The following is a 26873-nucleotide window of genomic DNA, read 5'->3' on the forward strand; positions in this document are numbered from 1 at the left end:
GGAACACAGTAAATGTGTAATTAGAGATAGAGGACAGTGTAATTTAGGGGAACACAGTAAATGTGTAATTAGAGATTGAGGACAGTGTAATTTAGGGGAACACAGTAAATGTGTAATTAGAGATAGAGGACAGTGTAATTTAGGGGACACAGTAAATGTGTAATAAGTGATGGAGGACAGTGTAATTTAGGGGAACACAGTAACTGTGTAATTAAAGATAGAGGACAGTGTAATTTAGGGGACACAGTAAATGTGTAATTAGAGATTGAGGACTGTAATTTAGGGGACACAGTAAATGTGTAATTAGAGATTGAGGACTGTAATTTAGGGGACACAGTAAATGTGTAATTAGAGATTGAGGACAGTGTAATTTAGGGGACACAGTAAATGTGTAATTAGAGATTGAGGACAATGCAATTTAGGGGACACAGTAACTGTGTAATTAGAGATTGAGGACAGTGTAATTTAGGGGAACACAGTAATTGTGTAATTAGAGATTGAGGACAGTGTAATTTAGGGGACACAGTAACTGTGTAATTAGAGATTGAGGACAGTGTAATTTAGGGGAACATAGTAAATGTGTAATTAGAGATTGAGGACAGTGTAATTTAGGGGAACATAGTAAATGTGTAATTAGAGATAGAGGACAGTGTAATTTAGGGGACACAGTAAATGTGTAATTAGAGATAGAGGACAGTGTAATTTAGGGGACACAGTAAATGTGTAATTAGAGATTGAGGACAGTGTAATTTAGGGGAACAGAGTAATTGTGTAAATAGAGATAGAGGACAGGGTAATTTAGGGGACACACTAAATGTGTAATTAGAGATAGAGGACAGTGTAATTTAGGGGACACAGTAAATGTGTAATTAGTGATGGAGGTCAGTTTAATTTAGGGGACACTGTAAATGTGTAATTAGTGATGGAGGACAGTTTAATTTAGGGGACACAGTAAATGTGTAATTAGAGAAAGAGGACAGTGTAATTTAGGGGACACAGTAAATGTGTAATTAGAGATTGAGGACAGTGTAGTTTAGGGGACACAGTAAATGTGTAATTAGAGATTGAGTACAGTGTAATTTAGGGGAACACAGTAACTATATAATTAGAGATAGAGGGCAGGATCATTTAGGGGATCAAAGTAACTGTGTAATTAGAGATAGAGGGCAGGATAATTTAGGGGAACACAGTAACTGTCTAATTAAAGATAGAGGCCAGGATAATTTAGGGGACACAGTAACTGTTTAATTAGAGATTGAGGACAGTGTAATTCAGGCGAACATAGTAACTGTGTAATTAGAGATTGAGGACAGTTTAATTTAGGGGAACACAGTAACTGTGTAATTAGAGATTGAGGACAGTGTAATTTAGGCGAACATTGTAACTGTGTAATTAGAGATTGAGGACAGTTTAATTTAGGGGAACACAGTAACTGTGTAATTAGAGATAGAGGACAGTGTAATTTAGGGGAACACAGTAACTGTGTAATTAGAGATTGAGGACAGTGTAATTTAGGCGAACATTGTAACTGTGTAATTAGAGATTGAGGACAGTGTAATTTAGGGGAACACAGTAAATGTGTAATTAGAGATTGAGGACAGTGTAATTTAGGGGAACATAGTAACTGTGTAATTAGAGATAGAGGACAGTGTAATTTAGGGGAACACAGTAATTGTGTAATTAGAGATTGAGGACAGTGTAATTTAGGGGAACACAGTAACTGTGTAATTAGAGGTTGAGGAAAGTGTAATTTAGGGGTACACAGTAACTGTGTAATTAGCGATAGAGGACAGTGTAATTTAGGGGAACACAGTAACTGTGTAATTAGAGATAGAGGACAGTGTAATTTAGGGGAACACAGTAACTGTGTAATTAGAGATTGAGGACAGTGTAATTTAGGGGAACATAGTAATTGTGTAATTAGAGATTGAGGACAGTGTAATTTAGGGGAACACAGTAACTGTGTAATTAGAGAATGAGGGCAGGATAATTTAGGGGAACAAAGTAACTGTGTAAATAGAGATAGAGGACAGGTTAATTTAGGGGAAAACTACCATGTTATTTGTCATAGATGACAGGGACAATTAGGGGACACAGTAACTGTCTAATTAAAGATAGAGGGCTGTGTAATTTAGGGGAAAACAAGCTATGTTATTATTGATAGATGACAGTGACAATTAGGGGAACACAGTAACTGTGTAATTAGAGATAGAGGTCAGGATAATATAGAGGAACAGTGTATGTTTAATTAGAGATGGAGGACAGTGTAATTTAGGGGAACACAGTAACTGTAATTACTGATTGAGGAGAGGGTAATTTAGGGGAACACAGTAACTGTGTAATTAGAGATAGAGGGCAGGGTAATTTAGGGGAACACAGTAACTGTAATTACTGATTGAGGACAGGGTAATTTAGGGGAACACAGTAACTATGTAATTAGAGATAGAGGGCAGGGTAATTTAGGGGAACACAGAAACTGTGTAATTAGAGATAGAGGGCAGGGTAATTTAGGGGAATACAATAACTATGTAAATAGAGATCGAGGACAGGTGTATTTAGGGGAACACTGTAACTGTGTAATTAGAGATAGAGGACAGGGTGATTTAGGGGAACACTGTAACTGTGTAATTAGAGATAGAAGATGGGGTAATTTAGGGGCATGCAGTAAATTTGTTATTAAAGGTAGAGGGCAGGGTAATTTAGAGGAACACAGTAACTGTGTAATTAGCGATAGAGGCAGTGTAATTTAGGGGAACACAGTAACTGTAATTAAAGAATGAGGACAGGTTAATTTAGGTGAACACGATAACTTTGTAATTAGCGATAGAGGGCAGGGTAATTTAGTGCAACACAGTAACGATAATTAGAGAGAGATGACAGGATGATATAGAGGAACACAGTATGTGTAATTAGAGATAGAGGACAGGGTAAGTTAGGGGAAAACTAACTCTGTAATTAGTGATAGATGGCAGGGAAATTTAAGGGGAACACAGTAACTGTGTAATTAGAAATAGAGGACATGTTAATTTTGGGGCACAGAGTAACTGTCTGATTAGAAACAGAGGGCAGGTTATTCCGAGGAACACATTAACTGTGTGATTAGAGATAGAGTGCAGGGTACTCAGGGGAACACAGTAACTGTGTAATTAGTGATAGATGGCAGAGTAATTTGGGGACATGGAAGGCTATTCACCGTTTAATAACAAATAGAGATCACAGGAATGCCAGGAGCACACAACAACACTTCAATGTGAATAGCAAAATAGAGCAGAGCTGGAAATCTGATATAACAACAGAAAATGCTGGAAACACTCAGCAGCTCAGGCCGCATGGAGGAGAGACAATTAAAAGCAACGTTTCAGATTGAACCCTTCATCAGAATTGGAAAAGTTTATGGAAGAGTGATTTTTAAGTCCTGGCTGTTTAATTAGAAACGAGGTCGAGAATCACAACCATATGGAATGGAATTTGACACGTTAATGCAATTGTTAACTTTGCTTTCTATTTTACTTTTTGATTTTGGATGATGCGATTGATTACATATCGACTTCTCACGATTGTAGCTGGGTGCAGATGCATCGCATCTGAGTCTGATGGAATGAAAACCTCTGCATGAAGCCTTACTGGTGCCTTATGTACGACTGATTCCAGTTAAATGAGAATGTGCCTGCTACACAGACTTACTCGAAACTCATAATCACTTCCGCAGAAGCTGGATGGCAGCCGGATTGGCAAAGCCTGGGCTCTCGAGAGACTTGAAACCAAGTGGAGTTTGTCTTTTACAGAAGCTCAGGATCAAGAGGAACTTTGAAGAGTGACGGTTTAATAGGGCACTTAATCACGATTAATAAATGAAGCTCATTCACAACGTACTGAAGCTTTTGTCAGCGAATTGTCTTCAATCAACTTCTTGAACATTGAAGTGATGTGGCATAGGTATTTTAGCACAAAGTATAAGCAATAGTAATTAATCATACAATTAAAGTTACTAACTACAATCACAGCTGCTGATTGTTGGTTGGGGATTCAAACGTGTTGTAATTCTGAACTCAGTTACTTGGACCATTGCGAATGCTCAGTCCAAACTGTCACATTTCCACTGCCTCTTCGTATCAATCCTCACAATTTTGCATTATCTAATCATATAGAAGTAAAAATACAAATCTATATAAGGAAAATTTAATGGTCTCATCCTTTTATCATAAATGATAGTTATCTTTACTTAAAGAGCACGTTTTCCTCTTGGCTGACCCGTATAATTAGCTTAGTTCATTATATGAACAATAATTTCACTCTTGTTCCTTTAATTGCTATTTGACCAAGTTTAATTATAACTCTGTCTTTATTTCTGTGCTATTTGTACAAATTAACACGCCAAGGCTCCTTCGGCAGCACCTTCCAAATCCACGAACATTTCCACCTAGAATGACAAGGGCATCAGGCTCAGGGGAACACCACCACCTCCAAGTTCCACTCCAAGTCACACAACATCCTGACCTGGAAGCACATCGCCGTTCCTTCTTCATCGCTGGGTCAAAATCTTGGAACTCCCTACCTAACAGCACTGTAGGAATACCTTCACCACATGGACTGCAGTGGTTCAAGTCGGCGGCTCACCAGCACCTTCTCAAGGGCAATTAGGGATGAGCAATAAATGCTGGCCTTGCCAGCGCTCCCACATCCCATGAACGAATAAAAAATTATGATGACATTCCAGATGTTTTCCTTTACATAATTAACAGATTTCCAACACTGTTATTAAATGAGCAAAGTTCTATGAAATATATGAATCAGTTTAAAATTATATGACTTTAATTACATTTCTTCTTACTGCATCCTGAATCTGATCATTGCTGCAGGGTGAGCCCTCGCTCATCAGCTCAGTGCTACTTTAAATTAACTGCTTAAGAGGCAAAGGCTAAAGGTAAACATTAATACATTAAGATAAACCAATACAGTATAGCATTAGCAGACTTCAGGACAGTCTGATTTTCCCTTCCCGTACAGTGCCCTCCGTCGTAGGATTAGAGTATTTCATGTCAGCATTAATCTATATCTCATCAGCAACGTATATCTATCGCGGTCTATTCTTTTGTGCAGATCTCTACCCATTGGTTTTACACATTAAACTCTCCACAACCACATTAACCTTTTCAAGTAGGGTTGTTTTCAAAAGATTGTACATTGATTCCAGACTTATATCTTTCGACGAGTCGTGCCAAAGTGACTTTCGTTAAGAAGGGACGTGATAGCATTGATAGAATGAGAGAGTTTGCATTAGTTCAGGATCAAGACCTAACTGCCATAGATAAAGGAATAAACGGAAGTGATTTAGAACTGCGAGTAGGATAACACTCTTTACATGGAGAGTTGTGAGGTTGTGGAATTCACAGAGGGAGAAATTACGTCCATTTCAAGTTTAAATTGTATATATCAATGAATAAAAATAGGTTCATGGGATGTTGAGATCAGGGGGTTTAAAGTGAATGGAGCTATTTTCTCGGGTGCTGTGTAAATGCGGACACGAACTCCTTGGCTAAAATGATCTGTTCCCCTGTTATCAATTCTACAACATTTCGATGACCAGTTTGGGATTTAAGTAAACATCTGTGAACAAAGATGTCTAGTGTCACATTGACGAGTCAAGTTCCTACTGTCTCCATCATGAGACACTGATCAGGAGACAGGCCCCGTTCTATTGGTCCAGGAGACAATGTGGGGAGGAGTCTGATGGGGAGACCAGCGCCTGCAACATTCACACCAACATTACAGAATTGCAGAAAACCACGATTGTATCACATAGGTTCTACATTAAAGAAACCTTTAACTATTAATTATACTGGGGCGTCTCATACCAGTAACTACGGTGTAAGCAGGTTAACGCTGACGCCCACATGTTCTACTCCACTGCTGAAGCTCAGTCATAACTGTTCCCTTTGGATCTTGAGCGGGAAGTGCGCTGTTTTAGCGGGTATCGATTATGTTCACCAGGGGAAAGCAGCAGACATCAAACACAAGACACAAAGTGAAGTAACTGTTCTCTGATGCCTTTCAATTTTCACTACAGCAAACCATAGTATTTGCTCTCTAGTTTGGACCAGAAATTTTGTTTTATTGTTTATTTATTTGCAAATAAATGTCAAAGGAGTTTTCATCAGCTGCTTTAACTCTTCCCTGAATTTAGTTTGTGTAGCTGCATAAATGCACGTGTTTGTACAGGAACTCAAATACATGAGCATATATCCGGTTTCAGTGGCAATATAGGCAGGGGCTGCATAATCTCCTTTGTAATGCACGGTGCTTATCAGACTGGCAGTTAAAACAGATACTACAGCTGTCAGCCACAACAATATATAACTGCCCGATACAGAGAACAGTAAAATGATCGATTTCCTTCGGCTCTCTATCTCTGGATCGCTATGATTCTCACTGCTGTGACCCCGGAGTCCCCTGCGGGCTCGACTGGCCACTAAAATACGTCTGGCTGTCAAACAATTAAACAGTAATATCAAAGCATAACTAAGCCAAGAAAAACAAATGCTACGTAACCAGGAAAACGCCACACCTACAGGCGATGAAATAAACTCCGCTCTGGAGCGGCAACCCCAGTGAACATTGTTAATTATTCGCTCAGGTTCAAATGCAAACCAATAGAGGAGGCTCTGTAAACAGATCAGGACAGAGATCGTTGTTATAACCGCAGCTGCAGTTCTTACTGTGCAATACTTGGATTTAAACTTCTTACAACATATAGCTACAAATCGGTCAAATGTGAACGAGACTGTAAACCACACCGACAGATAGAGTGCGACACATTGCAGGTATATAATGAACTTACAGACAGCAGTTAACGACAGGAATGTATGTGGAAAGTAATAACGTAAAATGCGGTTCACTAATAAATTGACGATCATGACCAGTAGATCTGCTGTTGCCATGGCCACCATGTAGACAGAGATACATCTGGAAAGGCCGCAGTTTCCTCTGGAGAGAATCACGATTGTCAGTAGGTTCGCTGTAAGAAGGAGCAACAAGAGGTCAGTAACGGGGTCATTCAGATAAATCTCACAGATTATTGTGGGGAAATGTTCAGATGTGTCCCTATTTAGCGTTAATCGCACGGATTTTTTAATTAACATAGGCGATGGTGAAGACACTTTATTTAAAGGAATGAAATCACTGAACATTCAATATCGAGGGGCTGAAAACACGCCGTCCGTCCAGCAAACTTCAGTCAAGTATTAAATATAATTACACGGCAATTAATGGAAAGATATAATTCAAATAAAATTCTCAACTCCGATAAAAAACAAGCGTTCAAGTTATACTCAAACGCTGCAGAGAGGAGGGGAGCTCCTTCCAGCGTGGAATTTATTTCGTAAAACGCCTGTTGGATGGAAGTTTTTGCAGTCCGAGTTATTATCAACATAATGTAGACAGGGAACAACGGCACAAAAGACGTGATTACGATGGGCACTGAGCAACACATTCTTTACTTAGCTATGTGTTGTTGGGGAGGCCGTGGAATCAGCCTCGCCCTCCCTCAGTATAGGGAGGAACATTGAGCGCCCGGTGCCCGCGATCCAGCGACCGGAACAGCACCTCAGCGGTCGCGCGGGCGACTGTGATTGCCGTTGATTTTCACCGACTGATCCCGGTGAATAAATGACTCTGCAGTGTGGACATGCTCGGAATCTGTTACATTAACACTGAGATAGTCAACAGGTATTAGGCAACAGTATACATTGACTTACCGGGAATGCCAAATGCTGCGAGGACATGGTAGTAAATGTCCCGTATCTGTAGAATTATTGGCCATACCATTGTTTTTAAGATTTGTGTGAATTCTGAGCTACTTTACGGTTCCGGCTTGAGTGTTTCTGAGATCCGTAAATGCTCCCCCTTTATAGATCAATCGGTGCCCCGGTGGGAAAATCCGGTTACACAATAATTGGCTTTAGTTACAGTCACTTAACAAACAAGGAGCGATTTTCAACTTCAGTGCGCCCGGGCCGCCAATGGGGAAATTGAACAGCTCAGTCCATGAAACTCCGTCTATTAGCATCCATTAACGGAAAGTAATCCCAGAAGCACTGCACTCTGCGCGTGTCCAGTAAATCCTGAAGGATAAAGCAAACATTCCCCCGGATATTGCGTTGATTTCTTGGAGCCTCATCTTAATTTGGTGAAATTGTCGCTCATCCATTGTCTAATTAAACTGTGTTTTTTACTGTGATGATGAATGATGTTGAATCGGCTCTAACATTACTGATGGTGACGCTACTCCAACAATAATGGTGATGACTCTACTCTATCATTATAGGTGGTGAACCTACTCTAACATTACTGGTGGTGACCCTACTCTAACATTATTTGTGCTTACCCTAATCTAACTTTAGTGGTGCTGACTCTACTCTAACATTACTGGTGGTGACCCTACTCTAACATTATTTGTGCTGGCCCTAATCTAACTTTAGTGGTGGTGACTCTACTCTATCATTACTGTTGGTGGCTCTACTCTAACGTCACTGGTGGTGCCCTTGCTCTAACATTACTGGTGAAGACACTACTCTAACAAACAGGTGTTGCACCTACACTAACATTATTGGTGGTGCTTGTACATTAACATGACGGGGGAGACCCTACACAAACATTACTTGCGGTGGCTCTACTTTAACATGACTGGGGGTGACCCTACTCAAACATTACTTGCGGTGGCTCTACTTTAACATGACTGGGGATGACCCTACTCTAACATTAATGGCTATGCCCCTACTGTTACATTCCTGCTGGTGACTCTACGATCATATTACTGGTGCTTACATGGCTCTAATAATAATGTAGGTGACCCTAATCACCATTATTCCTGGTGATCCGATTTTAATATTGCTGGTAGTGACCCATCTCAAATGTTACTGCTGGTAACAATAATCTAAGCCAATGGGTGATGACTCATCTCTACCATTACTGCTTCTGACGTTTTTTTTATTTGCTCATGGGATGTTGGTGTGCACAGTCAAGGCCAAACGTTATTGCCCATCACCAGTTGCCCTTGAGAATTTGGTGGTGAGCCGCCTTCTTAAACAACTGCTGTCCATTTGTTGAAAGTCCTCCCACAGTGCTGTTAGGGAGGGATTTCCAGGGTCTTGACCGAAGGGCGACGAAGAAACGGAGACATAATTCCAAGTCTGAATAGTGTGTAACTTGGAGTTGAACTGGCAGGTGGTCGTTTTCACAATGTGCCTGCTGTCCTTGTCCTTCCAGGCGACAGAGTTTGCATGTTTGGGAGGGGCTGTCGAAGAAACTTTGCGAGTTGCTGCAGTACATGGTACATACTGCAGTCACAGTGCAACGGAGGTGGACGGAGTGAATGGTTAAAGTGGTGAATCGGTGCCAATCAAGAGAGCTGCTTTGTCCTGGAACTGTTGAGCTACTTGAGTGTTGTTGGAGCTGCACTCATCAAGGCAAGTGGGGAGTATTCCATCACACTCCTGCCTTGTAAATGGGAGAAAAAATTTGGGGAGTCAGGAGGTGGGATACTCGAAGCAGAACACCCGACCTCTGACCTGTTCTTGCAGCCACATTAATTATTTGGCTCCTCCTGTTAATTTTCTGGTCATTGGTGTCTCCTACGATGTTTGTGCTGGGAGTTTCGACAATGGTAATGCCGTTGGCTTTCAAGGGGAGGTGTTTACACTCACTCTTTTTGGATTTTTTCATTTCCTGGCATATGTCTGTCAGCAATATTTCTTGCCATTTTTCAGCCCAAGCCCGCAAGTTGTCCTGCTCTCGCTGCATGTGGGCTTCATTATCCCAAGAACTATGAATGGAACGGAATACTCTGTAATCAGCAGCGAACATCCGGACTCTTCTGTTCTTATGATGGCTGGAACTTCAATGATGAAGCTGCTTCAGATGGTTGTGTCTCGAACACTGCCCTGAGGAAATACTTCAGCGATGTTCTGTGGCTGATATGACTGACCTGCAACAATCTTCCTTTTTGCTAGGTATGACTCCAGCCAGAGAATTATTTTCCCCCTGAAACCCATTTACGTCAATTTTACCAGGGCTGCTGGATGTCACACTAGGTCAAATGCTGTTTGATGTCTGGGGCAATCATCGTTACCTCACCTCTGGAATTCTGATCCTTTGTCCATGTTTGGAATAAGCTGTAATGAGATCTGGAGCCATGTTAATGTGGTGGAAACCAAACTGAGCATCCGTGATCAGGTTATTGATCATTAAGGGACACTTGATAGCAATGGCGACTACACCTTCCATCACTTTGCTGATAATTGAGAGTAAGGTGATGAGGCGTTAATTGGCCGAATTTGATTTGTCCTGATTATTGTTGACAGGTCATTCCGGGGTAATTTTTCACTATATCGGTAGATGCCAATGTTGTAGTTGTACTGAAAGAGCTTGGCTAGAAGTGCAGCTGGATCTGGAGCACAAATCTGCAGCACCACAGCCCGGATGCTGTCGGGCCACAGACTTTGCCGTATCAAGCGCGCTCAGTCGTTTCTTGATGTCACGTGGAGTGAATCGAATTGGATGAAACTGACATTGGCCCAGAAATTCGGGTCGGGGGCTTCCCGCAGATGCGAGCCCCCGACCTGCACTTACCCTGCGCGCCAGCCATTGAGCTGTGGGCCCACGTGGAATTCCGATCCGGGGCCTGGTCCAGCTGCCGGTGCACAGTGCTTGCGTATCCCAGGGGCGCAGTTAGTTCAGTGCGTCCCCTGGGATCATGTGGGACTTGGAGAGCCAATCGGAGCAGGGAGTGCTCCATTCATAAGATTGACAGGAAGAGCTGTCAAAACTTACAAATACCTCGGCCCCAAAATAGCACGAAAACTTCAAATAAATGTTTTAAAAAATTCCCATTTTTTAAATAAACTAAAAATTACATGAAATAACTATTTTAAACAATAATTTAAATTTTTGAAAAAAATAATTTTATTTTCTAACGGGGCTAAAAATAAACTTACCTCACTTTAAAGTATTTAAAAATAATAAACCTGTGGAAAAATGTTTTAATTTTAATTAATTCACCACTTACCTTGTAAAAAGCAGGCCTTACGCCTGCTTTTTACATGTCTAACTTCTGGAGACTTACCCTCCCGGGAAAACCTGCAAAAGAAACCTAAGTTTGATGCGCACGCGCAGCCTCTCCCGTGCACGTGTTTGACCTCTGAACCCCTTCGTTCAGGGGACTGGAAGTGCCGGTTTCCCGCGCTTGTGCAGTGCATGCAGGAAACCGGCACTTCCATTGGGCTTACAGGTGAGTACCCCGTGCGTACTCACCCGTGGAGGCCCGAATTTCTGAGCTAATTGTGAAGGTGGCGATCTCAGGAGCAGGCTGAGACGGTTCATCCACTCAGCAATACTGGCTGAAGAAGGTTGCAAAGGCCCTGGCTTGATGGTAACAGCACAATGAGGGATATGCCGTGCCATGAGTTTACAGGTTCAGGTGTAATACAATGCTGCTGCAGCTGATGGCCACGTGCCTCACCGAGCCCAGCTTGGAGCTGCTTGATCTTATCTGATTCTATCCCATTTAGCACGGGATTCCATCTCCACAAGGACTGTGCGCTGGTCACTGCTATCAGTGCTGTAAATGTCAGATGCATCTGCAACAGGTAGATGGTGAGGACGAGGTCAAGTAGTTTTTACTCTCGTGATTGTTCTCTCACCACCTGCCAAAAGCCCAGTCCGGCAGATAATGTCCAAGGCTCCTCTATCACCATCCGTGGGTATGTGCTGTCCCACCAGCAGGAGAAACCTCCAAGATGTGCCAACAGTGTGGTATACATTCGTGAAGTTGCGGCACTGGGAATACTCTATATTGACTGCAGCCCTCATGAAGTCTCATGCCATCAGGCCAAACATGGCAAGCAAACCTCATGCTGATTACCACATACCAGCCTCCATCAGTGACGAAGAAGTGCTCTTTCATGTTGAACATCATTGGAAGAAACATTAAGGGTAGCAAGGGCACAGAATGTTCTCTGAGAGGCGGACCTAAATGTCCAAAATCAAAACTGGCTCAGTAGCACCTCTACTGACCGAATTGGCCGACTCCAGAAGGAAATAGCTGCCAGACTCAGCTTGTGGCAGGTGGTGAGAAAAACAACACGAGGGAAAACTTAGTTGACCTCGTCCACAGCAATCTACTTGTCGCAGATGCATCTGTTTATGACAGTATATTTAGGAGAGACCACCGCACAGTTCTTGTCGAGACGAAGTGCCGTCTATTCACTGCGGAGAACCTCCAACGTGTTGTGTGGCACGACCACCTTGCTAAATGATTCAGAACAGAATTAGCAGCTCAAAACTTAGCTTCTACTAGACGCCGTGCGTCATCAACAGCCACAATATTGGATAAGACCACAATCTGTAAAGCCTTGGTGCAAGATTGTCATGCATTAATTGGATTTTAGAATATTGATTTAATATCTTATAATAAATATCTATAATTCTAGAAACACAGAATATTTACAGCACAGAAAGAGACCATTCGGCCGCTCGAGCCAATGCTGGCTCTGTGCAGGTGCACTTGAGCTAGTCCCACTTCCCCGCCCTTTCATCGTAGCCCTGCATTTTTTTCCTTCAGGTATTTATCCAATTCCCTTTTGAAAGCTCCGATGGAGTCTGCCACCACCAGCCTTTCAGGCAGTGCATTCCATGTCCTAACCACTCGCTGCATAAAAAAATATTTCTCATGTTGCTTTTGGTTCTTTTCCCAATCACCTTAAATCTGTGTCTTCTGGTTCATCGACCCTTTCGCCAATGGGAACAGTTTCTCTCTATCTACTCCGTCTAAACCCCTCATGATTTTGAATATATCTATGAAATCTACTTTCAACCTTCTCTGCTCTAAGGGGAATATCCCCAGTGTTTCTAGTCTATCCACGTAACTGAATTCCCTCGTCCCTGGAATCATTCTCGGAATTATTTTCTGCAATGTCTCTAAGGCCGTCACATTCTTGCTAAAGTGTGGCGCCCAGAATTGGACACAATACTCCAGTTCATGCTGAACCAGTGTTTTATATACTTTCATTATAACTTCTTTGCTTTTGTACTCTATGCCTCTATTTATGAAGCCCAGGATACCGAATGTTTCTTTAACCGCTTTCTCAAACTGCCCTGCCACCTTCAACTATTTGAGCACCTACACCTTCAGGTCTCGCTATTCATGCACCCAGTTTAGAATTGTACACTTTAGTTTATATTGCCTCTTCTCGTTCTTCCCACCAAAATGTAACACTTCACACTTTTCTGCGTTAAATTTAATCAGCCACGTGTCTGCCCATTTCACCAACCTGCCTATGTCTTCTTCAAGTCTACCACTATCCTCCCCACTGTTCACTATACTTGCAAGTTTTCTGTCATCTGCAAATTTTGAATTGTTCCCTGTAAACCCAAGCTCAAGTCATTAATATATATCAAGATAAGCAGTGGTCCTTGTACAGACCTCTGGGGAACACCACTCTATAACTGCCTCCAATCCAATCATCTGTAATGAGGTTATAATCATGTGTATGAATTAAATGTAGAAATCTGTTATCATCATTTTTATGTAATGGTAACCTGAATTATATATATGTAATCATTGTGCTTATAATTAAAATGATGTACTTATGCTGTAAGCTTATGGGTGAGAAAGAGAATTGCTATAGCCGAATAGGGAGGTTGTGGGTGAAAGGTGGATATTAGCCACAGTAAGGATGATACATAGAGTGCAACTAGCCTGAGAGGCAAGGTCAGGTGTAGCTGCCACTGTAATGGAATGTTACGACTTCTCCAACGAAACTAAAACCTAAGCCTTTCACAGAAACAGCTAGGACGCTATATCTCTGCAAACTGGAGACATGTGCCGTTGTATTGCCATAATTAACCCAAATATGTGTCTTGTTGGTCAAAAACAGTTGATGTATTATTCTCTTATGTCTAGAACATGCGTAAGCCAAGTAGGAGCGGACGTGGCATCTCTGTGATTTGATTTGAGGGCTTTTGGATGGCAGCCAGCAATTGCACAGTAAGAGTCCAAAAGGTTTTGAATGCGAGTAAGTGTATAACAGGGGGATCTTAACAGACACAAAGGCCCAGAAATTTGTGTCAGAGGCTTCCCGAGGGCACAAGCCTCTAACCTGCACTTACCTTGTGCGCTGGACGTTGTGCTGTGGGCCCACGTGGTATTCCAATCCTGGGCCACCTGCAACTGTCGGCGCATAGTGCTGGCGGAAACCAGGGGCGTAGTTCGTTCAAAGCAGCCCCTGGGATCATGTGGGCCATGGAGAACCAATGGTAGCAGGGAATGCTTCATTCATAAATTTGACAGGAAGGGCTGTCAAACCTATAAATACTATAAGCCCCAAAACATCACTAAAACTTCAATTAATTTTACAAAATCACATTTTTAAAACAACTATGAATTATATGAAATAACTATTTTAAACAATAATTTACACTTTTGAAAAGATTAATTACATGTTCTAACTGGGTTAAAAATAAATTTACCTTTCTTTAAAGTATTTAAAAATAATAAACCTGTGGAAAAATGTTTTAATTGTAATTAATTCACCACTTACCTTGTCAAAAGCAGGCCTTGCGCCTGCTTTTTAAAAGTGTAACTGTTGGAGACTTACACTCCCGGAGAACCCTGCAAAAAAAACATAAATTCGATGCGCACGCGCTGCCTCTCTGACGCACGCGTTCCATCTGTCAACCCCTTCTTTCAAGGCAACGGAAGTTCCGATTTCCCACGCATGTGCAGTGCATGCACAAAACCGGCACTTTGGTTGGGCCTACACGTGAGTAGCCAGAGCGTACTCACGAGTGGGGACCCGAATTTCTGGGACAATGTTTTTTAAATATCTATAAATAACAAGAAACAACTATTTTAAACAATAATTTAAAATTTTGAAAAAATTAATTACATATTCTAATGGGGCTAAAAATAACATTATCTTTCGTTAAAGTATTTAAGAATAATAAACCTGTGGAAAAATGTTTTAACTTTAATTAATTCACCACTTACCTTGTTAGAAGCAGGCCTTGCGTCTGCTTTGTAAAAGTGTAACTGCTGGAGACTTACCCTCCCGGAGAAGCCTGCAAAAAAGACGTAAGTTTGATGCGCACGCACTGCCTCTCTGGTGCACGCGTTCCACCTGTCAACCCCTTCTTTTAAGGGAATGGAAGTTCCGGTTTCCCACGCATGTGCAGTGCATGCACAAAACCGGCACTTTCGTTGGGCCGATGCATGAGTACCCAGCGTGTACTCTTGCGTGGGGACCCGAATTTCTGGGTCATTGTGTAGAAGATTTCAGGAAGATTCAAGGAGACACTCGGGAGAAAAAGGAAGAGGAGTGACCAGAGACATAGGGTGCAACTTTTTCACGGTTGCGCTTCTACCCGGAGATTAACAGATTAATGTAAGTCTCAAGTGTCCTCTCCAAACTACTGCTCAAACACTGTAATGTATTAAGCCTTGCTTGTGCTGCATAAGGAGAAATTATTGTCCCCAGTACGGTTCAACCTCGAATCAATTGGATCCAGGTTCCCTCTGCGATCTTATAATGGCCTGGCATATCCATCATTCTGCCATTACCATCAAGCCAGGGGAACATCCCTGGTTCAATGAAGCATATAGAAGAGCATGCCAGGAGCAGCAACCGACGTACCTGAAAATGTGGTGCCAATGTGGCGAAGCTAAAACACAGGAGTGCATGCATGCTAAATAGCGGTGCAACATGCTAATGACTGAGCTAAGTGACCCAACAACCAATGGATCAGATCAAAGCTCTGCAGTCCTGCCACATCCAGTCATAAATGGTTGTGGACAATTAAACAACTAACCGGAGGGAGAAAGATCAATGAACATCCCCATCCTCAACATCCCCAGCAAGGACGTATAAAATTGCAGAGTGACTGATTTAATATTATACTTCAATCGGTTTGTAATAGAAACATAGAAACAGAAAAGATAAGAGCAGGAGTAGGCCATTCGGCCCCTCGAGCCTGTTCTGCCGTTTAATGAGATCATGGATGATCATCCAAGTTCAGTACCATGTCCCTGTTTTCTCCCCTTATCTCTTGATGCCCTTAGCCTAAAGAAATATATCTAACTCGTTCTTGAATATATTTAATGAATTGGCATCAACTGCCTTGTGTGGTAAAGAATTCCATACGTTCACCACTCTCTGGGTGAAGAAATTCTTACTCATCTCAGTCCCAAATGGCTTACCCCTTATCATTAGACTATGACACCTGGTTCTGGACTCCCCCGCCATCGGGAACAACCTTCCTGCATCTAGTGTGTCCAGTACTGTTAGAATTTTATAAGTTTCAATGAGCTCCCCTCTCATTCTTCTAAACTCTAGCGAATACAGGCCTAATCGGCCCAATCTCTCCTCATACGTCATTCCTGCCATCCCATGTATCAGTCTGGTGAATCTTCGCTGCACTCCCTCCATTGCAAGAACATCCTTCCTCAGATAAGGCGACCAAAACTGCACACAATACTCAAGGTGTGGTCTCATCAAGGCCCTGTAAAATTGCAGCAATACATCCTTGCTCTTGTACATGAATCCTCTCACTATGAAGGCCAACATACCATATGCCTCCTTAACCACCAGCTGCACCTTCATGCTTACCTTCAGCGACTGGTGCACAAGGACACTCAGGCATCGTTGCACTTCCACTTTTCCCAATCAATTGCTGTTCAGATAATAAGCTGTCTTCCTGTATTGCAACCGAAGTGGAAAACCACGCATTTATCCACATTATACTGCATTTGCCATGCATCTGCCCAATCACCCAACCTGTCAATATAATACGGGAGATTCTCAGCACCCTCCTCACAGCACACACGCCCACCCACCTATTTGTCATCTGCAAACTTGGAGATATTACATCTAGTTCCCTCGGCTAGATCATTTATATATATTTTGAATAGCTGGGGTCCTAGCACTGATCCCTGCGGTACACCACTAGTCACTGCCTGCCACTCGGAAAAAGACCCTTTTATTCCAACTCTTTGCTTCCTGTCTGCCAACCAGTTCTCTATCAAAGACAGTACCTTACCCCCAATCCCATGTGCTTTAACTTTGCACGCTAATCTCTTATGCGGGACCTTATCGAAAGCCTTCTGAAAGTTAAATACACCACATCTACTCGTTCTCCCTTATATGTACTACCAGTTACATCATCAATAATTTCCAGTAGATCAGTCAAGCATGATTTTCCTTTTGTAAATCCATGTTGACTTTGTCCGATCCTGTCGCTGTTTTCCAAGTGCTCTGCTTTTACATCTTTTATAATGGACTCTAGCATTTTCCCCACTACCGATGTCAGACTTACCAGTCCATAATTCCCCGTTTTCTCTCTACCAACTTTTTTAAATAGTGGGGTTACATTAGCTCTCCTCCAATCCATGGGAACTGTTACAGAGTCTATAGATCTTTGTAAGATGAGCAGCAATGCATCTACTATTTCTAGGGCATTCTTAAGTATCCTAGGATGCAGATTATCAGACCCTGGGGATTTATCGGCCTTCAATCCCGTCAATTTCCCTAACACCACTTACCTTCAAATACTGATGTCATTCAATTCCTCCCTCTGATTAGATCCTATGTTCCCCGAGATCACTGGGAGGTTATTTGTGTCCTCCTTTGTGAAGACAGTACGAAAGTATGTATTTAATTGGCCTGCCTTTTCTTTGTTCCCCTTTATAAATTCCTCTGATTCTGACTGCAAGGGACCTACGCTTGACTTCACCCATCTTTTTCTCATCACATATCTATAGAACCTTTTACAGTCAGTTTTTATGTTTCCAGCTAGCTTGCTCTCATAATCTATTTTACCCCTCTTAATTAATCCCTTTGTCCTCCTTTGCTGAATCCTAAACTGCTCCCAACCCTCAGGTTTGCTGCTTTTTCTGGCCAAATTACACGTCCTCTCCTTGGTTTTTATGCTATCCATAATGTATCTTGTCACCACGGTTGAGTCACCTTTTTTGTTTTACTTTTATGACAAACAGGGATGACCAAATTTGGGAGTTCATCCATGCGATCTTTAAATGTTTGCCATTGCCTATACACCGTCAGCCCTTTAAGTAACGTTCACCAATCAATCCTAGCCAACTCGTGCCTCATAACCTCCTAGTTTCTTTTAGTTAAATTCAGGAGCCTCGTCTCTGAGTCAACTGCCTCACTCTCCATTTTAATGATGGTGTGGAGATGCCGGAGTTAGACTGGGGTGGACAAATGTAAGAAGTCACACAACTCCAGGTTATAGTTCAACAGCTTTATTTGAAGTCTCAAGTTTTCGGAGCGCTGCTCCTTCATTAGGTGAAGAGGAGAGATGCATAAAGACACAGCTTATATAGTCAGAGAATAATGTCAGATGTTTACAGGTAATCTTTCTAACTGCCATTTATCACAACTCGGCAGAGAGATAATCACAGCAATCAAAGGTGTGAATGGTGTCCAAACAGGTCAGTCAGGAAAACATTACATCAAAGAACAATGAGGTGGGGTCACAAGTGGTCAAATGTTGCAGATGCTGGGGTCTGTGTGAAAAACAGAAAAACAGACAAAAAACATTTTTTTTGCTGGAAATCACAGCAGGTCCGGCCGCATCTGTGTAGAGAGAATAAGCCAATGATGACTCGAGTGTGGATGACCCTACGTCAGGTGGGGTTACATGTAGCGTGACTTGAACCCAAGATCCCGGTTCAGGCCGTCCTCATGGGTGCGGAACTTGGCTATCAGTTTCTGCTTGACGATTTTGCATTGTCGTGTGTCTCAAAGGCCACCTTGGAGAGTGCTTACCCGCAGATCAGAGGCTGAATGTCCTTGACCCCTTGTGACCCCACCTCATTGTTCTTTGATGTAATGTTTTCCTGAGTGACTTGTTTGGACACCATTCACACCTTTGATTGCTGTGATTATCTCTCTGCCGAGGTGTGATAAATGGCAGTTAGAAAGATTACCTGTAAACATCTAACATTATTCTCTGACTATATAAGCTGTGTCTTTATGCATCTCTCCACTTCACCTGATGAAGGAGCAGCGCTCCGAAAGCTTGTGACTTCAAATAAAGCTGTTGGACTATAACCTGGTGTTGTGTGACTTCTTACATTTTAAAGATGATTTCCATCATATTTTGATCGCTCCTCCCCAAGGGGCCTCGGAGAACATGATTGTTAATTAATCCTTTCTCATTACATAATACCCAGTCTAAGATGGCCTGATCTCTAGTCGGTTCCACAACATATTGGTCCAGGAAACCATCCCGTATGCACTCTACGAATTCCTCCTCCACAGTATTTTTACTAATTTGTGTAGCTCGATCTATATGTAGATTAGAGTCAACCATGATACCTGCACTGCCCTTATTGCAGGCTTCTCTAATTTGCCGTTAAATGCCATCCCCAAACTCAGCATTACTGTTTGGGGGTCTGTATAGAACTCCCACTAACGGTTTCTTCCCCTTGGTATTGCTCAGCTATTCCCATACAATTTCCACAACATCAGAGCTAATATTCTTCCTTACTATTGCTGATCTCCTTTTTAACCAGCAATACTACTCCACCTCCTTTTCCTTTTTTCCTTTCCTTCCTGAATATTGAATACCCCTGGATGTTCAATTCCCAGTCTTGGTCCCCCTGGAGCCAAGTCTCCATAATCCTAATTATCTCATTCCCATTTACATCTACATACGCAGCTAATTCATCCACCTTATTATGAATGCTCCTCACATTAAACTCAAAGATCTCAGGCTTGATTTTTTAACACTCTTAGTCCTTTTTAGAATTATTCTCCAATGTGGCCCTGCTTGATTTCCACACTTGATTTCTCTGCCTTCCAATTTTGCTTTTCTCCTTCCTGCCTTTCGTTTCTATCCATTGCTTACCTTTCCTCTGTCGCCCTGCACAGGTTTCCAGCCGCCTGCCATTTTAGTTTAAACCCTCCCCAACAGCACCAGCAAACATTGCCCCTAGGACATCGGTTCCGGTCCTGCCCAGGTGCAAACCGTCCACTTTTTACTTGTCCCACCACCCCCAGAACTGGTTCCATTGTCCCATGAATTTGTATCCCTCCCCCTTGCACCAATCCTCTAGCCAAGTATTCTGCTGAAATATCCTTCTATTTCTACACGGACCAGACACGTGGCACTGGTAGCAATCCTGAGATTACTACCTTTGAGGGCTTATTTATTAATGTACCTCCTAACTCCCTATATTCAGCTTTTAGGACCTCATGCAGTTTTTTACCTATATTGTTGGTACATATCTGCACTACGGCAACTGGCTGTTCACCCTCCACCTCCAGAATGCCCCGCAGCTGCTCCGAGACATCCTTGACCCTTGCACCAGGGAGGCAACATACCATTCTGGAGTCTCATTTGTGGCCACAGAAACGCCTTTCTATTCCTCTTTCAATAGCATACCCTATCACTATAGCTCTCCTGCACATTTTCCTCCCATCCTGTGCAGCATGACTACCCATGCTGCCAGAAAGTTGGCTGCTGCTGCCTTCTCCCGAGAACCCAACCCCCTCAACAATATCCAAAGTGGTATATCTGTTTGAAAGTGGGATGGCCACAGGTGACCACTGCACTACCTGCCTGCGCTTACTAGTCTGCCTGGTTGTCACCCAATCCCTTCCTGCCTGTGCAGACTTTACCTGCGGTGTGACCAACTCCCTATACATGCTATCCACAATGTGCTCAGCATCGCAAATGCTTCAGTATATATTCATTCGCAGCTCCAGCGCCACAATGTGGTCTGATTGTAGCTGCAGCTGGATACACTTCCCGCACATTTGATCATCAGGGACACACCAAGTGTCCCTGATTTCCCACAAAGAGCAGGAGGAGCATGCCACAGAGCCGAGCAGTTCTGCCATTAATTACCCTTTAATTAATTCAAATTAAATTAAATCAAATCAATACCGCTAATTACACTACAATTAAATTATATACTCAGTGCCCTTCTTTACCAGCACTCACCGCTATGCAACAGGAACCCTAGAAACTATAAAACACGGAAATTAAATTTGGAAAAAAAGCGAGAAAGAGAGCAATATTCACCAACCAATCACTTACCTGCTTTCTGGTGACGTCACACTTCAATTATTTTTACTTCTCTCTCTCCTCTCGCTGACTCTGTGCCTCTCGCAAGTCCGCTGCTCAGCTCCAGTCCCAGGCCTCCTCTCCATGCTCTTTATATCCTCCTCTCGCTGACACTGTGCCTCACTCATTCCTGCCGCTCAGCTCCAGTCCCAGGCCTCCTCTCAGCACACTTTTTATCCTCCTCTCGCTGACTCTGTGCTTCTCGCAGGTCCGCCGCTCAGCTCCGGTCCCAGTCCTCCTCTCCGTGCTCTTTTATTCTTCCTCTCGCTGGCTCTGTGCCTCTCACAGGTCCACCACACAGCTCCGGTCCCAGTCCTCCTCTCCGTGCTCTTTTATTCTTCCTCTCGCTGACTCTGTGCCTCTCACAGGTCCACCGCTCAGCTCTGGTCCCAGTCCTCCTCTCCATGCTCTTTATATCCTCCTCTCGCTGACACTGTGCCTCTCACAGGTCCGCCGCTCAGCTCCAGTCCCAGGCCTCCTCTCAGCACTCTTTTTATCCTCCTCTCGCTGACTCTGTGCCTCTCGCAGGTCCGCCGCTCAGCTCCGGTCCCAGTCCTCCTCTCCGTGCTCTTTTATTCTTCCTCTCGCTGGCTCTGTGCCTCTAACAGGTCCACCGCTCAGCTCCGGTCCCAGTCCTCCTCTCCGTGCTCTTTTATTCTTCCTCTCGCTGGCTCTGTGCCTCTCACAGGTCCACCGCTCAGCTCCGGTCCCAGGCCTCCTCTCCACGCTCTTTTTATCCTCCTCTCGCTGACTCTGTGCCTCTCGCAGGTCCACCACACAGCTCATATGTCATTTGCTTTCCTAACTGCACCTGCAGGCTAACTTGCAGTGTAGAAGGACACCTAGTTTCAATTGAAGTCCAAAATGACCCAATCTTCCACCATTTAAAAATATTCTGTTTTCCTCTTTTTCTTACCAAAGTGGATAAGGTCACACAACTCCATCTTATATTCCATCATCCATGTTCTTTCCCACTCATGTAACCTGTCTATATTGCTTTGCATCATCTTTGCATTTGCCTCACACCTTACTTTCACACCCAACTTTGTATCATCTGCAAACTCGGATTCATTTGACACATTGCAGCCTCCAATGCATTCAATGTATTGCTTATACCCCATATATTAGTATGTAGCACACGTATTTGACCTGATGCGGTATTTCTTACACCGTTCAACTTAACAACTTTCTTATTTGTCTCGCCTGCTGTAACTGCTTTAATTATTTTACTACTCCCTTCACTGGAGTATCACGTCATGACCTGAAATCTGCTCTTATCCTTTTTATCGTTCAATTATAATTTTTACTGTTGTTTATGACTGAATCCTCCCCCCACCCCATTTATGAGAATAATGTTTTTTTGCCTCGCTATTTATACGTTCCGCTAGGACCTTGGTTCTGTCTTAGTTCAGGTACAACATGTTCCAACGGTATGGCTATCTCTTTGCCCTGTACTTTGCCCCATGAAATGGATCCCCTCCCTCATACACCACTCATCCAGCCATGTGTTCACTTTTCTGGTCTGCTTGTCTCTGTAACAATTAGAACGTGGCCCGGGTAATAATGCTGAGATTAGCACCCTTGTAGACCTGGTTGATAATTTAGCTCCTCACTCCACATAATCCCTCAGCTAGAACGCCGCCCTTTTTGCACTTTGTCACTTGTCCCGACATGAACCATGACAAATCTCCAAATACATTTGCCGCATCGAGTAACCCTTTATCGTCCCATCATCTTATGGTTAAACGGGGACAATTAACCCGGGAATATCAGTTAATCTTCCAGCTGTGTGTGAGGCCCCGCTCGGGGAGAGAACTTCTGTTATCTCTGCCAAAAATTTCGCGCAAGTTACAACTGAATTCGTTGTGGATCCAGTTTAATGGTGAAATAAAGTGAGAGACTGCCCCCTCCTATAAATTAGGAGTACAGGGACATTTAAACTGGTAACGGGACAGAATAAACTCTCATTGTTTCATAACATGCCGTGAGACGGATTTTACAGCAACGGTTATTGCCGTTTCCAATTCCATTTTGCAATTTACTATTGATTCTGTCCCCACCACCCTTTCAGGTGTTGCATTCCCGATAACAACGACTCGCTGTACAAAAATAATATTTCCTCATGACGTCACTGGCTTTCCTGTCAATTACCTTGAAATTTGCAACTTGTTTTGGAACAGGGGCGGTCAATGTGGAGCTATTTGCTCGTGTGGAGGGTAAATAAAGTAATTGAATGATTGGGCGGAATGGATAGTTTCCGTTTTGTAAGAGCGACTTTTTTTTGTACATTGAGGTTTCACGGTTTAGCATTAGTTTTAGGGCCCTGGGAAAATGATTGGGGATCTCAGGGTGTCAGAGCACTGAGTCCAGACTTGGGATCAGCGAGCACTGGGAATGTGGCCTAAAAGTTTGTGAATACAGAGAACGGCACTGTTGTTAGGTAGTTGGGGGAAATATGAAATGTGGCTTTCTGGGATTCAGAAATTTGAACATCTTAGAATGTACATGTGACTTTGAAAGATTTATTTAACAATTCAAAGGTTAAAAATCTTCATGTAATCCCAAGTTTTTGAGATATGCTGAGGCTTTGAAGGTAAATCTTCATGGAAGGCCCTGAAATAAATATTTAAAACAATGCAATCATTAGATTGAATGATGTTGATGCGAAAATGATGTTTTTGTTTTTATTTAGATACTTATTTTGAAGATTAGACATTTCAGTTACTGAAAAAAATGACAGATATTATTTTCAACCATCTCTTTGATTAAATTTATTGATTGATCAAGAAACTTGTTTCTGTGCCGGCTCTGTGAAAGAGCCTCTATTTAGTCCCACTCCTCTGATCCTTCCCCATAGCCCAGCATGATTTCCCCTTGAAGAATTTATCCAATTAATTTGAAAGTTACTATTGAAACTGCTTCCACAACCATTTCAAAGCACTGCATTCCAGATCATAAGAAGTTGCTGTGAGACAAAAATTAATCTCATCTTCTCTCTGGTTCAATGGCTAACTCCCTTAAAAATGAACATCTTTACATATCTTGAATTTATATTATTATTTGTGGTCATAAATCGAGGTAAATGGCAATTTGGGAAGCGGAGATGTGGATTTGGCTTCTCTCTGATACAGGCGGAGGAAGTGGGAGATGTCAAACTGAGGCTCGGCAGCACCACAACTGGAAGGAGCGTGTAATTACAGCATGGAAGTCGATACTGGAGCTAACCTTCCTAAAAGTGAACAGAATGTAGTGAATCAATGGAGATCTACAAATTCCAATAAAGGGTAGATAACCGTAACACCTTGTCGAATCTCCGAGAACCACCTTAGTGCACTTGACACAGCTTATTTTGGAGGGGCAGTGAGTATTCTGCCTGCACCCCTGCAGCCGCAGTGATGGGTTCAGACAGCATGCAGTGATGCCTCTCAATAAATGGACTTGAGCAAGTGGCATTTGGAGGGGCAAAGGACAAGTTGGCCCCCTTAACGTATCTCCAGGGCAGTCCTCAGTTTCTGCATCTGCCAGTGTCTTCTAGTAGATCAGCAGTTGGAGGGTTTCACCCTATGAGATGCCATGAATTTACAAAAGTCACAAACAGAAAATGGGACCTTTGAAATGTGGAACGTTTGCCATGAGTGGAGTTCCACCGGCGCTATCTTCAACTTAGCCAGAGAGAGACCGACAAAAACGTCCTCGAGTTTCAATTTTGGGACGGTATTCACAACGTTCCAAACTCGGCAGGCGACATCAGTTGAGAGCACGTACCCAGTGCCAGAGTAATATGGCAGATACGTTTCCAGAGAGTATTCCTGTTCACTCACGTACCATTTACTGGATTTGTCCCTGACAGGTCTTGCATGTCTCTGTATGTGGCCAGTGTAGATGTTTCTGCTACTGGTTCACGACAAGAGATCTCTTAAATAATCAACATTGACAAACATGTCTGAATCGGTGTTCATCACAAAGGAGGCAGACGGACAAAATCGGTTCACCCATTCCAGTCCCATCAGCGCCTTGGTGTTCAGGTAGTAATAAGTGTCGCTGAGCTCTGTCTGTATGATGTCTTTGTGCAGCAAACCTTCCTCTAGCAAATGCTCCTGATGCTCCCGGCTGTGCCCGAGCAGGAAATAGGTCATGACCCTCTTGCCCTGTGTTGTCGGCTCTCTCCCCCAGTTCCGGCAAATGACCGAGCGAGCTGCGAACTAGTCCTGGGCACTGGTGACGAGAAGGACCAGAAATGGGGGACTGATATCACATCTCCTATCAGGTCGCATTAAATAGGAAGTGTCATTTAATTCTGTGTAAAGACAAGGGTCAGGAATGTTGCAGCGTAAATATCCAAATATACCAAGTGTCACCAAAAGGATCACAAAAAAAAACATTTTTTTGGACGAAATTTGAAACCACATATTGCACCAGAAAAGATCTTCATGTTTTGAATCAACTGTAAAACAAAATAAACACATTGATTTTGGTGGTATCCGGGCAATGCAAGGGGAAACACTTAGCAATTTAAGGTTATTTGGCTTGATTAGTAACATAGGAATAGTAGAAGGCCATTCACCCCATCGAACATGTTCTGCCATTCAATTGGATCATGGTTGATCTGTATCTGATCTCCATTTACTCGCCTTGGTAATGTAAACGTTAATGCCGAATCATCATAGCAGCTCTTAACTTGTTGGGCTGGTGTTCTTCTGTCCCTGACTTTAAAACCCAGTAACTGGTCTAATATAATAAGTTGAAGTCGCCATTAACATAATAAAAGTCGAAGGTTACAGGAGGGTCTGAACGGGTTTTCATCTTGTCAGCAGTGATTTATAAATACAGTAAAAGGAATAATGTTTTGATGGTAGAAAAAGTGGTGATCCAAAGCTAGAAACAGAGGAAGCCCAAAGCTAGAAACAGTTGAGAGTCAAAGCTAGAAACAGTAGAGGTCTAAAACTAGTAAGAGTGAAGGTCCAAATCTACAATCACTGGAGGTTTAAATCTAGAAACAGTGGAGGTCCAAATCTACAATCATTGGAGGTCCAAATCTACAATCACTGGAGGTCCAAAGCTAGAAACATTGGAGATCTAAAGCTAGAAACAGTGGTGGATCAAATCTAGAAACAGTGGATATTCAAATCTAGAAACAGTGGAGGTTCAAATCTAGAAACAGTGGAGGCTCAAATCTAGAAACATTGGAGGTCCAAAACTAGAAACAATGGAGGTTCAAATCTAGAAACAGTGGAGATTCAAATCTAGAAACAGTGGAGGTTCAAATCTAGAGAGAGTGGAGGTTCAAATCTAGAATCACTGGAGGTTCAAAGCTAGAAACATTGGAGATTCAAATCTAGAAACAGTGGAGGTTCAAATCTAGAAACAGTGGAGGTCCAAATCCAGAATAACTGGAGGTTCAAAGCTAGAACCATTGGCGGTCCAAAACTAGAAACAGTGGAGGCCCAAATTTACAATCACTGGAGGTTCATAGCTAGAAACAATGGAGATCTAAAACTAGAAACAGTGTAATTTCAAAGCTAGAAATATTAGCAATCCAAAGTTAGAAACACTGGAACTTCCAAGCTAGAAATATTAACGGTCCAAAGCTAGAAACACTGGAATTTCAAAGCTAGAAATATTAGAGGTCCAAAGCTAGAAAAACCGGAATTTCAAAGCTAGAAATATTAGAGGTCCAATGCTAGAAACATTGGAGATCTAAAGCTAAATCTGTATCCCCTAGTCCTTATATC

General features: G+C 42.6%; 2 pseudogenes; both read right to left on the minus strand.

Annotated features, from left to right (window-relative positions):
* Window positions 1–5984: 5984 nt before the first annotated feature.
* Window positions 5985–7218, minus strand: LOC147092390 (putative G protein-coupled receptor 139; annotated as a pseudogene).
* A 385-nt stretch (window positions 7219–7603) lies between these two features.
* Window positions 7604–25415, minus strand: LOC147092391 (beta-1,3-galactosyltransferase 5-like; annotated as a pseudogene).
* Window positions 25416–26873: the final 1458 nt, after the last annotated feature.

This window comes from Somniosus microcephalus, unplaced genomic scaffold (genome assembly GCF_052327205.1).
Source record: "Somniosus microcephalus isolate GS21.2 unplaced genomic scaffold, FLI_Smic_1.0 unresolved_chr2, whole genome shotgun sequence".
Lineage (NCBI taxonomy): Eukaryota > Metazoa > Chordata > Chondrichthyes > Squaliformes > Somniosidae > Somniosus > Somniosus microcephalus.